Raw genomic sequence first — 16,482 nt, forward strand, 5'->3', positions numbered from 1 at the left:
AGTTAACAACCATTTATTAAGGGACTGCAATGTGCCAGGCCCTGTGCTAAGCCCTGGAAAAACTATTCCATATTTTCAAGGAACCTTCTGTCTAATAGGGGAGAAAACATGCCAGTGACCATGTGCAAACAAAAGATAGGGGATAAATTAGAAGTAATCTGAGAGGGAAAAATTAGAAGTAATCTGAGAGGGAAGTCACTGAACTTTTTTTTTAGCTTTTACAAACGAAAATTTGCTTCAAAAGATATAATCACAAACATACAAACTTATTCCCCCAACATATGGGAGGCATCATTCTCTCCCCACCCCAATCTTAGTCTTGGGGCATGGAATGGAGATCAGGTTCAGAGGGTAGTGCAGTTCCCACGGAGCACAGTCCCAATTCATTCCCACCACATCCAAGAGTCTGGCCATGGTGACCTTGAGCCAGAATTGCAGGAGGCATGCAGAGAAGCCTAGAGAAGCCATTGGAGCCTGGGAAGTCATTAAAACTAAGGGGGATTGGGAAAGGCTTTTTGCAAAAGGTGGCATTTTAGGTGAGGCATGAAAGAAACCCAGAGGCAGAGACAGAGAGGGAGAGAACCCCAGGCACGGGGGACCAGCCAGTGAAAATCCTAGGAGTTAGAAATTAAACTCTTGTTAATTGAAGCGTTTTCTAGGGAATTTGGATGCTTATTACAATGTTCATTCAAGTGGAGTAAATCTGGTGTTATATATATATATATACACACACACACTATATATATATAATATGTATATATATATATATACACACACACTATATATATATAATAAGTATATATGTGCGTGTATCTATATGTAATTATATATGTGCGTATACTTATATATTTGGAAGGGGGGAGCAAACTCATTTTAGGAAGTGATTTATTGGCTCAGTGTAGACCTCGTTTTAAAGGCAAGTCAAATGACAAACATCTTTATCCACAGGGAGCACAGTACTGTCTGGGCTTCTAGTGCTGCTAAGCATCATACGGTTAACAAAGTTCTCTCACCACAACATGCCTGTGAATTAGTTCTGGGGACTTAGGAAACAAATTCTAGTTTTAGCTCTGCCACTTCTCATCCCTTCATTTTACAGAGAGGAAAACTGAGCCATAAGGTGAAGCCTCGTTTAAGGTCATGCAGTGAATCTGTGCCAGTATCCAGGATTAGACTCAGGTCCCTGACTTCCCAGAGACTGTTTACTTAGCTATGGGAGCATCGAGATCCCTCCACCAAGGGCCTGCATTTCCCCTGAGTCCCAAGCCAGGTAATCAGATATTGACGTTTACTAATGCACTGTTGTTTCCTCCCTTTGACTCCAATCAGGAGTGACTCACTTTTTGATGGGAAGAAAGAGAGTAAACTGTCTGGCTGATGAAGTCAACCACCCTTGCAGCAGAGCTCAGCAGAAGCTATCGGCCACAGTCACCTCCCCAGGCTCAAGCCCGGTCTTGGATGATGGGGGCAAAGGTGCATGCAGCCTCTGAAGAGCTTTGCAGACTTAGAATTCTGGATGAGATGGTCCAAGGCAGCTCTAACAAGCATAAAGAGTGTGCTGCCTTAGGAAGTAGCAGCTCCTCCTTGCTGAAGGACTTTACATGACTACCTTTTGGGGATATTAGAAAGGGAACTCCTGCTCAGTTTGGGCCAGATGGCTTCTGAGGACCCTACTTGGCTCTGAGATTCTATGAGTCCATGAAAATAGTTGTACCCTCAAAGACAGCTTTTAGATATTAAAGGCTAGGTCCAAATTCAGCAGCATTGTCTGTACCTTTCTCTCTTCTTAACTTTCATCAGAATTTACCTGTCTTGTATGTCAGGTAAGAAAGTCTTGCTTTCTGTTTTCTAAAAGGACAGTGACTTAATGTGAGCATTCTCTGCTCATAGGTAAATGAGAAAAGTAGCCTTCCTGCCTTTCCAGGTATCATTACTACGTGCCAGGCACTAGGGATACAAAGAAAGACCAATAAAGTACCTTACCCTCAAGGAGTTTACAGTCTAATCTTACACCAGGCACCTCTTAGAGAAAGAGTACAAACCCAAAGAAATGACTCTAATTTGGTATTTTGGAGATGGTGGAGCCTCTGGGGTAAAATGTTAGGAGCTAAATGAAGTCATGTAGTGTTTTTCAGATCATTATATAAGCAGCCTACTTGGTTGGCTAGCTCTGCCCCTGATTATATAGGAGATTAAAATAGAGATCAGCTGACTCTTTCCCTGTTCTTCCTTCCCCCAGCCTACACCAATGAAGCTCAAGTTTTATGCCAAAGGTGAGGAGGGCAGCTATTGTGGAAAGATGGTATAAACATAGTACAAAGAACACTAAGCCTTTTTAATAATTAGCTAGGTAATCTTGAGCAAGTGACGTAACTTCTCTGGGCCTCAGTTTCTTCCGTAATCTACTTGACTCAGGCGGTTGTTGATACCATCCCGTCCCCTTGTCTCCTCCGGGACCTTGCCCCTTCAATCATTCCCGCCCTTTTTTTTTTTCTCATTAACATCTCCTTACCCACTGTCTCTCTCCTCACCACCTACACACCCATGTCTCTCTCATCCTTTGAAACAAATTTTTTTTTTTGCTTTTTTGGTGAGGCAATTGGGGTTAAGTGACTTGCCCAGGGTCACACACCTATAAAACATTTTTTTTTTTAAATTTGATCCCACCATTCCCTCAAGCTATTATCCTCTGTCTCTTGTTTTCACAGCCAAACACTCCTAGGAAGGGTTACAGGCACATGCTGTAGCCATTTCCCCACATCCTAATCATTTCTCAATCCCCTGCAATCTGACTTCTGAATCCCACCATTCCACTAGAATGTCTCTTTCCAAGGTGGCCAGCAATCTTTTTTTAAAAATTAAGTTAATTTAAAAAAATTTTTAATGAAACACTATAGTTGCCACAGACATAGGAGAACAAATAAATGTTTATTGATTGACTGTTTGGTGATCTCATCAGCTCTTTTGGATTTATTTACAGTTATCCCTTCTACGTTGCAGGAGAGGGGTGTGTGTGTGTGTGTGTGTGTGTGTGTGTGTGTGTGTGTGTGTGTGTGTGTTTAGGGGCACAGTGTCCCTGAAAGTTTTTTGGCCCTTTCTTCATACCACAGAAGTCTGGATTTTTTTCTTTTTCTTTTATGGGACGTTTGCAGTACCTTATTGTAACATTTGAGTTAAGTATTTCGTCATAGGCTCTGTGTCATCTGCTGGCCTTTGCATGTTGTCTGAAGCTTCTGCAGCACTCCCCTAAAATTCCCATTTAATTTCTTATATGGACCCGTGATATAGTGAAACCTCAATGGGGAAAGTTGCTATGTGGAAGGGATAACTGTATCTTGCTAAAGACAACAAAAAATTATCATAGCACAATGGAAAGAAAATTGGTCCTGGAGTCGGGGGACCAGTTCAAAACCCACTTCTGACTCCTTTTACTGTGTGACCCTGGGCAAGTCATTGAACCTCCATGGGCTTCAGTGTCCTCATCTGTAAAATGTCAGGATGGGATCTGATGGCTTCTTCCATCTTCTAGTCCTAAGTAATTCAGAAAGTCCTTTATGTGATCATAATCTACCATTTCATTTTTCTGCCTTACAACTCCTCACTCTGTTCTTCGTCCTCGTCATGGTCCCTCCATTCCCTTCACCCCTTCTGTTGTTTCCCATAACCCCTATACTAGCTACATCCTCTTCCCTTCCCTCTCACCTCCTTGCTGAACCAATAACTCTATACTATCCTCTAATCTCCAATCTTTGCCTCCTTCTACTGCTGATCACATCTTGGCAACCCCAACCCTCAGTTACTCCTGTCCTATGCCTCCTTTGCTCCTGTACTGGTGGTCCTGAACAGGGCTGGAGGGAGGTCACAAAACCAAGCTGACTGGGTCTGCTACAGGTTTACGTTATCTAATCTCCACTGGGTCATCATTGCACCAAGGTAAACATCCTGTTCCTTCCTAATCAAATAATCAACATTATTTTTCTTTCTTCCCCTAATAGTATTTTTTCCAATTACATGTAAAGATAGTTTTCAACGTTCATTATTGTAAAATGTTGTATTCCAAATTTTTCTCCCTCCCTCCCCCCTCCCCAAGACAGCAAGCTTACACATGTACTATCACGTAATATTATTTTTCTCCCCAAATTTCCCTCTTACTGTTGACTGTGACTTACAGTCAAGTGGGCTCACAACCTTGGCGTCATCTTTGAGCCCTTGCTCTCATTCACCTCATTTATCCAATGCATTGCTAATCTTGTCTCTTCTACCTTCTACCTCTTCTTTCTACCCATGCAGCCACCACCCTAGTCCAGGCCCTCATTACCACTTGCCTGGACTTTTGCAATATACTCCTCGTTGGCCTCCCTGCCTCATATCTCTCCCCATTCTAATCCAGCCTCCATGGGGCCTCCACATCTATTTTTCTAAAGCTTAGATCTGACCATGTCAGGCACATACACCTCTCCCCATTCCAATCTAGTCATTCTCTGATACCTTCCTCCTTCCCCGCTCTCTCTCCTCTCCCTGGTCGATCAAATATAAACTCCTCTGTTTGGTATTTGAGGTTCTCCATAATCTGACCCCTTCCTACTTTACTGGTTTTCTTAATCTTCATTCCCTTCCATGCACTCTGATACAGAAATGCCGGCCTCTGCACTGGTACCTGGAATACTTATCTCCATACCTCCATCAGGACTCAGCTCACTTTATTCAAATTTCAGACCTTTCCTGGTCTCCCCTCACCCCCAACCTTCCTCTCTCAGGTTGCCCATTTACTTTGTACATACCTTGTATATCATTATTTGCATGTTGGCCCCATATTGGAATAGAAGCTCTTTGGAGGCAGGGACCGTGTTATCTTTTTCTTTTAAATTTTTTTTTTTTTGCTTTTAGGCAATTGGGGTTAAGTGACTTGCCCAGGGTCACACAGCTAGTAAGTGTCAAGTGTTTGGTCTGAGGCTGGATTTGAACTCAGGTCCTCCTGACTTCGGGGCCAGTGCTCTATCCACTGCGCCATCTAGCTGCCCCTTTTAAAAAAATTTTTTTGTTTGTTTTTAAATGTTATCTTTTTCTTATGCCCAGTGCTTAGCATAGTGTCTGTCCTGCAGGAAATCAGTTCAGATTAAGCATTTATTAAGTGCCCACTGTATGCCAGCCACTGGGCATACAAAGAAAGGCAAAAACAATCCTTAGCAATCTAACAAGAAGGAAGACAACATGCAAACAACTGTACATAAACAAGATATATGGAGGATAAACTGGAGATAATCTCAGAGGGAAGAGGGCACTAGCATGAAGGGACCAGGAAAGGCTTCTTGTAGAAGGTGAGATTTGAAGCTGGGAAAGCGAAGAGGCAGAGATGGAGAGGGAGAGAGTTCCAGGCATGGAGGAGTCAGGGAAAATGCCTGGATTTGGGAGATGGAGAAGAGGGTCTTGTTCAAGGAGCAGTGAGGAGGCCAGAGTGACTGAATCACAGAGGACATGGTAGAGAATAAGATACAAAACAAGAAAGAGAGGAAGGGGCCAGTTTACGAAGGGCTAGTGAGCCTTGATACGTGGTTGAATATATGATCCAGTTGTAATGGAAGACTGGCCAATGAGAGCCCAGTATAAATAAGCACACACTGCACATTCTGCCTATAGGCAGTAGGCATTCCCCTATGTAAATTCCAGAACATGCACAAGTATTGTTTCCTGTCTACTTACTGAGTATAGAAGAGCAATTCTTTTGGTCAGTTGCTGGGAGACACCTGGGCATTCATATAAGCTAGTCAGATTGATCTCTTTTCCTGATCAAGCCAAGCACTGCTATGAGCCTTTAGGTGGGAAGACAGGTAGTAGTAGTGTCAGCTAATGATATAAGTGAGATATTAAATTTTAACTGGCCACTGATATTGGGGAATACACACAGGAATGGGGGTATGAGCCAATAGTACTAGAAAGATACTCTTAGCCCCTTGGGGCATCCCTAGAATCCTGAGAGGGAGATGTAGCTAGCTTCACTATGGGGCTCCAACTTATCAGTGCAAGTGGGAGTTAGGATAAGGACCCTCAGAGTCTATATGGGCTACACGATTGTGTATACAATACAGCCTCTGAGGCTGAGATGCATCAAAATCTGGATCAATTCTATGCAGTCTGTGCTAACTTTGGCCTGACAATTAACACTGAGAAGACAGGGGTTCTCCTCTAGCCAGCACCCCCTTCCATTCGTGGAACCATTGATTGTAGCATATGGAGAAGTTCTGAACACTGTGGATAAGTTCACTTACCTTGGCAGTCTGCTTTCCAGGGTGGTACACGTAGATGATGAAATTGATGAATGCATTGCCAGAGCTAGCTCAGTGCTTGGGAGGCTCTGAAGGAAAACGTGGGAGATTAGTATTAGACTGTCTACCAGACTGAAGGTCTATAGAGCCATTGCGTTGACCTCACTGTTGTATGCCTGTGAAACCTGGACAGTCTACCAGCGCCATGCCAGAAAACTGAATCACTTCCATTTGAATTGTCTTAGGAAGATTCTGAAGATCACCCGGCCAAGATAAGGTACTGGACACCAAGGTCCTTTCTGGAGCTGAACTGCCAAGCATTCAAACTCTACTACAGAGAGTGCAACTCCAATGGTCTGGCCATGTTGTTTGAATGCCAAACGTACTTTGCCTAAATTTTATGGAGAGCTCACACGAGGCAAACACATGGAGGCCAGAAGAAGCGATACAAGGATACTCTCCAGGTCTCTGTGAAGAACTTCGGACTTGATTGTGAGACATGGGAGACACTGGCACAGGACCACCCAGCCATGGCATGCCCACATCAAAGAAGGCTCTATGCTCTATGAGCAAAGCAGAATTACAGTAGCTCCAAAGCAGCAGGAGATGTGCAAATTTAGAGCCATCTCCACTCCAAATGTTCACATGGACTATTTGTGCTAGAGCCTAGGTCTGATCTCTAGGTTTGATCAGCCACAGTCGGACACACAGTACCTGGACCCCGACACAGTGATGCCATTTTGGTCTCCTTTGAGCATAAGGGACAATCAACTAGCCCTGTTATTAAGTCCCAACTTATCAGTGCAAGTGGGAGTTGGGAGAAGGACCTTCAGAAATCTGTATGGGCCATGCTACGAACTCTCAAATTAATGGCTCCCTTCCTAATCCAATTCCCTATTGCTAACTGCCCCCTAGACATCTCCATCTTGATCCTCATGAGCAACTCAGACTCAACGTGACTAATATGATTATTATATCGTTCTATATGATCATATCCTACCCCACCCCCCCAACCAATCTCTCCTTCACACTTCCCCTTTTCTGTTGACCGAAGCACTGTCCTCCCAACCATCCAGGTTCACAACCTTGACTCCTCTCTCTTCTTCAAACCCCACATTCCCTCAGTTGCCAGTTTTGTCTATTGTACATTGTACATTTCTCATTTCGAATAATTGCTATTCTCGTCAGCTTTCCTGGGTCCCGTTAGTCTCCCTGTCTCCAACTTTAATTCTCTCTAATCAATCCTTTTTCCAGTGTCAGCTTTCTAAAACACAAATATGGGCATATCAACCTGCACCCCTTATTCAAGATACTTCAGCGGCTCTCTCTCGATAATTTAAAGCTCCCCAGACTGACACTAAAAGCTCTCTATAGTCTGGCTCCCACGTACCCTCTCAGCCTTATCTCGCTATTCTTCCCCTCGTGCTCTCTCCATCCTAGCCACATTTTCCTGTTGGCTGTCTGTCCCTCATACATGACATTCCATCTCCTGCCTCCCCCCCCCCCCACCCCGGGTACTTCTGTACAAATGGATCCCACGTCTCAGCTCCCCCCATAGGAACCCTGGCTTCCTTCAATGCACAATTCAGGTGTGGCTCACCAGCTAGAGCATCAGGCTTGGAGTCAGGAGGACCTGAGTTCAAATCTGGCCTCAGGCACTTACTAGCTGTGCGACCCTGGGCAAGCCACTTCCCTGCTGTCTGCCTCAGTTTCCTCAACTATAAAATGGGAGCAAAAATATTACCTATCTCCTGGGATTGTTGTGAAGATCAAATGAGATAATAATTGTAAAGCACTTAGCACAGTGCCTGGCACATAGTAAGCACTATATAAATGTTAGTCATCATCATCATTATTATATCCTGCAAGAAGCTTTTTTTGATCCTCTCAGTTATTTTTCATTCTTCTAAGATTACTTGGTAATACTTTGTCTATATTTTGTATTTATTTAAAATATAGGCATGTATTACATCCTGCCAGGAAAACATGAACTCCTTAAAGGCAGTGACTTGTTTCTTTTTTGTCTTTGCGTCTAGCACCTAGCATAGTGCCTAGCACATAGTAGGTGCTTAATCAGTCTTTCTGGTCTCTGTGTCTCTATCACCTGGCGCAGTGCCCAGCACATAGTAGGTGCTTGTCTCTGTGTCTGTAGCAGCTAGCACAATGCCCCAGCACATAGTAGGTGCTTGTGTCTGTGTCTGTAGCACCTAGCACCATAGTGCTCAAAGCACATAGCAGGTGCTTAATACCTGTTTGTTCACCTGAGCTGGACACAGGCAAATATGCCTCTCTTTTAGTCCTAACTGAAATCTGTTAGGTGTTGGTGACTGACTTAGTTTGCTTCAGGAGAAAACTTTCAGGAAGAATGAAAAGGAGCTTTCAGCCCAGTGCCCAGATCCACGAGGATGAGGTTAGTGGTCCATTGCAGCGGGGACAGAGCAGGTTGGCTGGGAGGAGAGCCAGTATACAACCTCACAACTTCACTTACAGTAAATATTCGCAACAGGAAATGATATCGACAGAATGTCTCTAATAGCATGCCCATCAAGCCTGGTTTTAGATCAGGAACAAAATGCAATTGAATTTACTGTTAAAAACACAAAAGCTAAAGCAACCCCCGGTCCTCCAGCAAAAGAAGTCTGACCAAGGGATTCTCACTAATGAGAATTTTTTAATAGTGAAGGAAAGTCTTCCAAAAGATACCAGGAAAGACTGCTGGGATTTGATTGGGGAAAAAAAATCAGAGAAAGGGGATGAAAAAAAAGACATATGTATAAAAATACCCATTGTTGCCCTATTCATAATAGCGAAAAAATCTATTATGTCCAACAACCAGAGAACGGCTTAATAAATTATGGTAAGTTTCCAAAAAGGAATACTTTGGAATTGTAAAAGGAAAAGCTATGAAGAACTCATGAGGACTCTCCAAATTAAATCAGCATATTCTTTGCCAAGGACCTCACAGCATGGGTGGTGACAGGTGAGGACAATGAAAATTATGCTGGGAAATATGGTACAACAGTAAAAAATGAGGTCAAAGAGATAGATTATACATATATATACATACACACACAGTACACACATACATATACACACATGTATACATACATACAGATACCCATATACACACACACATACACATATATATATGTATGGAAAAATATTCATGAGGTGATACCAAGTGAAATCAGCAGAACCAGAAGTGGAGATATACAATGACTACTAATTGAAAATAATATATTTTTAGAAATAACATGCATACAGTTTATACTGCCATATAGGCAATAAGTATGTATTCACTGTATGTATATAAACACTACATTTAGAGGAACAGTGGCCAGTACTATCAATCAGTAAACATTTATTAAGCACCTACTATGTGCTAGGCACAGCACAAAGCATTGGGAGCTGATAGTACTGTTATATATACTGTCCTCTGTTGCTTGCTAAAATTTCTGGTTCTGCCTTGTTAAAGGGTAAGGGGTCCATGTAAAGTTTTTGTTCTTTGTATGTTTATTTTATTGTTTGAGTTTGTTGACAGCTATTATTTATAATAACAATATTTTTTCAAAGTACCAGGGAAAGAGCAGGGTTTGGACTAGGCATATGCATCTTTAATGATTCAGATGGTACAGGTCCTAACATCAGCACAAATATTCTTCTTTTTTCTTTTTTTAAGCTTTTGTTTAGTATTTTATTTTTCTCCAGCCACATGCAAAAACAATCTTTAACATTCGTCTTCAAAATTTTGAGTTCCAAATTCTCTCCCTGCCTTCTTCCTCCCCTTTTTGCCCCCCCCCCACACTGAGAAGGCAAGTATATAGGTCATACATCTGTAGTTATGCAAAACATTTCAATAATAGTCATGTTGTGAAAGAAAACATAGACAAGAAAAAAACTCAAGAAAAATAACGTTAAAAAAAGCATGCTTCAATCTGTATTCAGAAACTAACAGTTCCCTGTTTGGGGATGGATAGCATTCCTCATCATAAGTCCTTCAGGGTTGTCTTGGATCATTGTATTGTTGAGAACAGCTAAGTCATTTACAACTGATTATCTTACAACATTGCTGTTACTTTGTACACAGCACATTTCACTTTGCATCATCCCATGCAAGTCTTTCCAGGTTTTTCTGGGAGTATCCTCTCATCTTTTCTTATAGTACAATATTCCATCATAACCACATACCACAACTTGTTCAGCCATTCTCTAACTAATGGGCATCCCCTCAACTTCTAATTCTTTATCCCCAGAATAGAGCTGCTATAAATATTTTTGTACATACAGGTTCTTTTCCTTTTTGTTTTTAAACTTTTGGGATACAGACCTAGTAGTGGTATCTCCAAGTCAAAGGGTATGCATGGTTTTATAGCCCTTTATGCATAGTTCCAAATTACTCTACAGAATGGTTGAATCAGTTCACAGTTCCACCAACAGTGCATTAAAGTCCCATTTTCCCCATCTTCCCTCCAACATTTGCCATTTACCTTTTCTATCCTATTAGCCAATCTAATAGGTATGCGGTAGTACCTCAGAATTGTTTTAATTTGCATTTCTCCAATCAATAGTGAATTAGAGTATTTTTTTTTCATATGGCTATAGATAGCTATGATTACTTCATCTGAAAACTGATCATATCTTTTGATAATTTATCAATTGGGGAATGGCTATATAAATTTGATTCGGTTCTCTATATATTTGAGAAACTTGCTTCAAAATTGTTTTCACTGTTAGTATTGCTACCTCTATTTCCCTCCATCCCATTTACTCCCCTCCCTGTTTATTCTATTCCCTCTCTTCTTTCATTCTGTCCCTCCTCAAAAGTGCTTGCTTCTGATTACCCCCTTCCCCAGTCTTCCCTCCCTTCTATCATGCCCCTCTTCTCTTATCCCCTTCCCCTCCTACTTTCTTGTAGTTGGTAAGATAGATTTCTCAACCCAATTGAGTGTTTATGTTATTTCCTCTTTGAGTCAATTCTGATGAGTAAGGTTCACCCATTCTCCCTCACCTCCCACCTCTTCCCCTCCACTGCAAAAGCTTTTTCTTGCCTGTTTTATGTAAGATAATTTACCTCATTCTACCTATCCCTTTCTCTTTTTCCCAGTACATTCCTCTCTCACCCCTTAATTTTGTTTTTTAGATATCATTCCTTCATATTCAACTCACACCTGTGCCCTCTATCTATACATGTTCCTTCTAACTACCCTGATAATGAGAAACGTCTTATGAGTTACAAATATCATCTTCCCATGTAGGAATGATCAGTACAAAGGTGTCTTCAGAAATAACTGTATCAATAAGACCACAGTCAGGATTTAAATAGCACTCTTTGGGATCATAATTCAAGCCTTTGGCATAAACAAAGCCAATGAGGTTGACCTAAAGCCAAAGATTTATTACTTGCAGAAACAAGGGCAATTCAAGCTGTAGTTGTGTAAGAATCCCCTCTACAACATACCAGGGTAGATCAGTATGTTTGTTAGCTGTCTCTTCAAGCTTTGTGTCTCTGCAGATTTGATAAGCATGCCATCATACTCTTATCTAATGTTTCAGTAAGCATGTTAAACAATCCAGGGCCAAGTCCAGATCTCTGCTACACTCTACTAGAGACCACTAGCCATCTGGCTATCAAGCCATTGGTGACTACTCTGCCTTCAGCCATTTGGCCAGTTCTCTTCTGTCTAGCTCCCATTCTTTCATCTTTTCAATAGCAAGAGATACTTTGTCAAAAAGCTTTGCTAAAGTCTAGGATAAATATGGAATCCTGGTTGGTCAGTGCATTGGTCAGAGATCTTAAGTCTTTTAAAGGGGTTTGTCTTTACAGTGTTATTGTATGAATTGTTCTCCTGGTTCTGCTTACTTCACTCTGCATCAGTTCATACAAGTGTTCTCAGGTCTCTCTGAAAACTGTACCATTCCATTAATTTATCATAATTTATTTAGCCATTCCCCAATTGATGGACACTTCAATGAGCTTCCAGTTCTTCGCCACTAAAAGAAAAGAGCTGCTGTAAATATTTTTGTACACATGGGTCTTTTTCCTCTGTCTTCTACTTCTTTGGGGTAGAAGCTTCATAGTTGTATTTTTGAGTTAAAGGGCATTCTCAGTGTTGTGGGTTTTGTAAATAGTTTCAATTTGCTTTCCAGAAAAGCTGCATCAATTCACAGCCCCACCAAAAGGACATTAAAGGGGTCTGTTTTCCCACAGCCCCTCCAACAACTGTCATTTTCTTTGTGTCCACAGAGCTCAGCACAGTGCTTGGCACTCAGTAGATGCTTAATGTTTATTGACTGACTGAATTTCCATTTTTGTCATCTTTGGGTATGACATAGAAATGCAGAGTTGCTTTAACTTGAATTTATTACTCTAATTAATAAAGGGATTTAGAACATTTTTTTCATATGGTTGTTGATAGCTTGGATTAATGTAACAATTTTTTAAGTCCTGGGAGCTCTCTTTTTAAGACACTTGTGGGCTCCTTCCTCCTATCATGGCCTGAAGACCCTGGTGGTAACCCTGGGTGAATCCCTTTCACTATGTCCTACTATGGAGGAGAGAGAGAGAGAGAGAGAGAGAGAGAGAGAGAGAGAGAGAGAGAGAGAGAGAGAGAGAGAGAGAGAGAGAGAGAGAGAGAGAGAGAGAGAGAGAGAGAGTTGTAGGATGGAGTGGGAAGTGTTAGCAGGCAGTCCCTCCTAGTTTACTTTTTACTATTTTTGAATTAAATTTTTTTTAATTAACAAGCATTTATTTTCTCTCCCTCCTATCTTCTCCTACCCAACACTGACAAAAGAAAAAAGGAAAAAGAAAACCTTTGTAACAAATATGCATAGTCAATATGTAGGCACTTAATAAATACCTGGTTCTTTCCTTCCTTCTAGTAAAATAAGGGCAAAACCAGATAGGATAAGGGATGGCTTGAAGGCATTGAAAAGGAAGTTCTAGATCAGGGGAATCTTCTTTTCCTTGTTGTTTTTGGAGACTGGGTCTTCCTATCTTTCCTAGGCTAGAAGTGCGCCTTCACTTAAATCCAATTCACTTGCATGTCAAGGCATCACCCACCGATGTCACTGGTCCTCTGAGAATGAAGGACAAATAATAACAACAGCCTACAAGTGCGGCAGCCACCCATGGGTACATGACCACTTATTATTGGCACAAAAGCTTTGACTCCTGACCTGGGCTAGTTTGCCCCTCCTAGGGCAGCTCTACTCCTAGGGGGTCGCCATATTGGTACTGGACTTAGTAAGCACGCCCAACTGGCTTTCACTGGCCTGCAGCTTAGAACTCATGTACTCCAGTGATCCACCAGCTTCAGTCTCCCTAGCAGCAGGGATTACAGATGTGCACCACCTGCCCAAGACACTCTCTCTCCCAACTCCGGGCATTTCCCCAGGTTGTCCTGCATGCCTGGAATTCTCTCCTCATTCATCTCTGCCTCCTATGGTCTATGGCTTTCTTCAAGCTCCAGCTAAAATCCCACTTTCTGCAGAAAGCCTTTCCTGATCCCTCTTAATTCTAGCTCATTCCTTCTGTTGATTCTCTCCAATTTATCTTGTCTCTATCTTGAGTATACACAGTCGCTTGAGTGTTGCTTCCCCAATTATGCGAGATCCTTGAAGGCAGAGACTGTCTTTTGCTTTAAAATTTTTTTAAAAAAATCTCCAGTGCTTAGCATAGTGCCTGGCACATAGTAGCCCTTAAATGTGTATTGACTGTCAGTCAATATGCTATACTATACTATACTATACTATACTATACTATACTATACTATATACTATACTATGCTATACTATACTATATGATATGATATATGATATAACATAATATAATATAATATAATATAATATAATATAATATAATATAATATAATATAATATAATATAATATAATATAATATAATATGATATATATGTTTATTGACTGTCAGTCTAGGAAAGCCCATGGACCCCTACTCCAACTAATATTTTTAAGTATATAAAATACATAGCATGACAAATGAAACAAATTTGTTGAAATAGACTATCTCTATCTATCTAAAATTCACGGCCCCCCAGGTTAAAAACTCCTGCGTGTAGAGCAAACAAGAGGAGGCAGAGAGAAAGAGCTACCTGAAATCCAGGATCATTGAACTCAGCGATAAGGTGGAGATAATAATACTCACAGTACAACTATTTTACAGTGTTGTGAGCAAAATTATGTGTAAGCTTGAAAGGCCTCCATAAATGCATTTTGTGTTTTGTTTTCCCCAGGGAAACTATATGCTGGGAATATAGTAGGTACTCAGCAAATATAAGGGGGAGTGACCATAAAAGATTTAATTAATCAACAAGCATTTATTAAAAGCTATAAGCCAGGCACTGTAAAGAGGGGAACATCCCACCCCACAACTTTTGACCACGTCTAGGGCAGGGCGCACCAAATTAGCTGAAATGTCTCCTTCTCTAGTCCCTTGGCTGAATGTACTGGATTCTCACTCCCAATACTCGTCTGTGTTCAGGTCGAGGCAGGGGGTCAACTAGGGATCTGTAAAAGACTCTTCTCTCCGAGGGGGCCTGACCACTGAGCTACCCTTCTGCGATCTTTCCTCCCATAGAGAGTGGGATCAAAGCCTTCTCAAACTCTGAAGCAGCTGAGCAGCACCAGCCCAAACGGTTGATAACTTTCTTGAAAAGAGTATCTGGACAAGTCTCTTGGGTACTGACTTTAATAAAAAGGATTCCTGACATTTCTCCCCTTCCTTATCTTAGCTCTCCCCAGGATGAATGCCACAAAGCTAAAGGGAAATCCATACAGGGTAAGGAATTTGTTGTCCTTGAGATAAGAGAGGGCCAGGGACCCACCATCAGCTGGCCATTCACCGAGCTATTTGCATGAGTAGGGAAGCATTTCCAGCCATTACTCTACCCCATTCATCTTTGGCCTCCCTATTCCTCCCTCCCGTCCTTGTGAACAAGGACAGGCATTTGCAAGATGGGGTCTAGTCCCTGGGATGCAACATGCTGAGGCTGGCAGATAGAATGAGGCTAACTGGACCAAGCAGGGATAGTACCTGTGACCCAGGTCTTGTCACCAAAGACCTCAACAAAATGAGCTCACCAGCCACAAGGCCCCGTTTGGAACAGATGGACTGACCAGGCTGACTAGAATAGGCCTCATTCTATAGTTAGGGCAGGCAACTGACTTTTCTATGTTAGTCGTAATTAAGGGAATGTTCATGCTCTATCTTAGATTCTGCTACTCTCACTCCTCCTCCTTTTTCCACCCTCCCACTTAAGTCAACGAGTAATTATTAAATACCAATTCTGTGCCAGACACTGGATTATCAGGAAAAGTATTAACAACTGTGGGAGGGGGTAGATCAGTCAGTCATTTATTCAATCAGCACGCAAACAACTACAAATCAGGGCTCGACTTTCTTGCTGATTAGTATCTAGACTTAAAGTGATGGACGAATGTTAATAATGAGGATTAACCCTAAAACCAAGGCAGCTAGGTGGCCCGGTGGTTAGAGTACCATGCCTGGAGTCAGGAAGACTCATCTCTGTGGATTCAAATCTGGCCTCAGATATTTACTAGCTGTGCGACCCTGGGCAAGTCATTTAACCCTGTTTGCTTCAGTTTCCTCATCTGTCAAATAAAATGGAGAAGAAAATGGCAAACCAGTCCAATATCTTTGTTAAGAAAACCCCAAATGGAGCCGCGAAGAATCGGATACAACTGAAAGACCACAGTAGTTCAGGTAATTCCCAAGGATATTTTGAAACCTATATTTGCAATATGTGATTTTTCATCAGTCTGGTTATAAATGACAACGAGCTTATGATGTAAAATACTAGGCACCAAGTTGTAGCTTGATGCTAGTGTTTTTGCAATCTGCCGTGGCATGTTGTACAATTTCTACTATTTCCTTGCATAATCTACATTGGTTAGTAAGTGTGCCCTGAAGGGTAACGTTCCTGTAACTTTTCTTGGCAATCGCTATCATAAACCTCTCCATTTCCACAAAGAAACCCACGTGCCTCAACTGTTTGTTCGGATCATACACAGTGCCCAGCATTCGGTCTCTTGCTTAATGAATGTTTCTTGGCCAACTGAGCAACTGCAGGAGTCCTCAGCACTTTCAACAGAACATGAACTGAAGGAAATCTTGAGGCCCGGCCAAAAAGAGATGATCAGAGACCAAGGCTGAGGAGCCAAAAGAGGAGGGAATGGGCCCCG

Source organism: Phascolarctos cinereus, unplaced genomic scaffold, assembly GCF_003287225.1.
Source record: "Phascolarctos cinereus isolate Bilbo 61053 unplaced genomic scaffold, phaCin_HiC Scaffold_2;HRSCAF=192, whole genome shotgun sequence".
In the NCBI taxonomy this organism is placed as follows: Eukaryota; Metazoa; Chordata; class Mammalia; order Diprotodontia; family Phascolarctidae; genus Phascolarctos; species Phascolarctos cinereus.